Source organism: Benincasa hispida, chromosome 8 (assembly GCF_027475165.1).
Source record: "Benincasa hispida cultivar pf3 chromosome 8, pf3_genome.v1.1, whole genome shotgun sequence".
In the NCBI taxonomy this organism is placed as follows: Eukaryota; Viridiplantae; Streptophyta; class Magnoliopsida; order Cucurbitales; family Cucurbitaceae; genus Benincasa; species Benincasa hispida.
The window spans coordinates 8,646,738-8,648,778 of record NC_143485.1 but is presented as its reverse complement, the minus strand read 5'-3'; the positions used below and the strand labels follow the sequence as shown (position 1 = coordinate 8,648,778).

Below are 2,041 nucleotides of genomic sequence, written 5' to 3'. Positions count from 1 at the left end.
CATTTGCCATTCATAAGTATATTTTTTAGTACTTAATCTCATAACATGCACAATCTATAACCATAAAAAAGATAAAATAAAATAAAAAGATTTATACTTTTTTTTTTTAAACCAACTCATGGAAATATAAAAATTCAAAATTTTGACCTATGGGTCAGGAACTTATGTTTTAATTGGTTCACATCGGTCTACACCTATTTTTATAAATTCTAAATAAGCTACTTTATTATTCAAATTTCATACACATTTATTATTATATGATTATATCATAACATAAATACACATGCTGCATGCATCCTTAATAATTAACCTACATAATGTTACATACAAAATATCCTCATTTGGTACCATCTTTCTAGCTAACCCTAGCTAGAAAAATGAATACAAAACACAAAAAATCACACAAATTATATATATCTCTCTCTATATGTATATTTAGACAAAAACCCCTATTCCTTTGTCTCCTTGTTACTCCAACAATTATAGTCACTTCTATGGCATCCATGGTGATTATATTCACTAGTTTCATATTCTTTTCTACCTCTTAACATTTGATTCTCACCAGTTGGATTCTTCTCTTCCCTTACGTCTTGCAACTTCAAATGCCTTCCATCAACAGGGAAGAAAGTGTTCATAATCAATGCCAGCAGCACGACTACGGTGACCGCTACACGTCGTCTCATGATCTTCTCAGCTGCAAAAAGAAGCAAAAAAATAAAAAAATAAAAAATTGTGATTCAATATTTTAAAACTTTTATGGATTCTGCATGAAATGTAATGAAAAGGGTTGGATCTGAAAAAGAATGAATAATTTACTATTTTGAGGACTTCTTTTGAGAGAGAATATTTGTTTTTGGTGGTTTTGTGGCTCTATTATATGGAGGAAGTGTTTTTTTATATGGTTATTTTAGTGGGGTTTTTTCATCTCCACCAAACAAAGGCAAAATTTAAGTGGGTTGGCCACAAATCTTAGAAATTGTTTTTTAAAATCCATTCGAATCATTGAACTGAGAAAATTTTGTGTATAAATAGGAGAAATTGGTTTCATGTATATGGAAGGAAATTGTGTTTTTCATCTGTATTTATAATGTAGTTTCCTGTGAAATTACCCTTGGGGAAAATTTTACATTGCCCTCTTGATTGTTTTTTCTTTTAGTTTCATTTAAAAGTGAAAATATCATAAATTTAAAAGTTGTATTAATTAATATCTTAAATAAATAATTGTATCAATTCAAACCATAAACGTTGATAAGAATCAAAACCTTTAATGTATAATTTTCACACGTGTATAAAACTTTTTTTATATGCACTAATTGATATAAATTAGATAGAACTTATTGGAATCAAATACAGAGTAGTTGTTTTCTTGTTAAATTTTCATCTTATCTCGTTCTTCTATTCTTTTCTATTAATTTAGAATTAATAAGTGATAATTGTTTTTTCTTTCTTTTCCTGATTTGCTGGAATCTTGGGGGGAGTAATTTTGTTTACATGATTTTGAATTGATTTTAAAAGATATTGAGTGGATAGACCCATAAATCACTGAAAAAAAAGCTGAACTTGTTTACTTAAGAATTTTTATGATTTAAATTGATATAAATTGGATTAGGAGTATAACTTCATTTTTCTCCTATCACATTAAATAAAGGTATTGTTTTTTCAGGACAACAACAAGATGGGAGATATGAACATCAAAACTCTAGAATGGAAGGCCATTGATAGTAGAGATTTATTATCGCCGGTAAACATCCACTAATCAAATAAAATTTGTATTATACCAAACAAAACACTATCACTACGATAGTTTAGCAATAGCAGCAAATCCGGGTCTATCAACAAGGAAGTGCTAATGTAGTTTCAAGTTAATTAGGATTTCTAGCTAAATCACTAATAATGGGGTTTTGGAATGGTTTGAGTGTCGATCCGACGAAAATACAATGTAGAAAAATAAAGTGCAGAAAATTAAAGTGCGAGAAAAGTAAAAATGCCCAGTTCAAAAATTAGGATCTACCCAATACTTGATTGATCATAGGATTACTAG

General features: G+C 28.7%; 1 long non-coding RNA gene across 1 annotated transcript; it reads right to left on the bottom strand.

Annotated features, from left to right (window-relative positions):
• Nucleotides 1-222: 222 nt before the first annotated feature.
• LOC150034338 (uncharacterized) lies at nucleotides 223-1,052 on the bottom strand. Its single transcript, XR_016531334.1, has 2 exons — nucleotides 817-1,052; nucleotides 223-694 (listed from the first exon to the last, which is right to left on the bottom strand). It is a non-coding gene; the product is annotated as an uncharacterized LOC150034338 (long non-coding RNA).
• Between the last annotated feature and the right edge of the window lie 989 nt (nucleotides 1,053-2,041).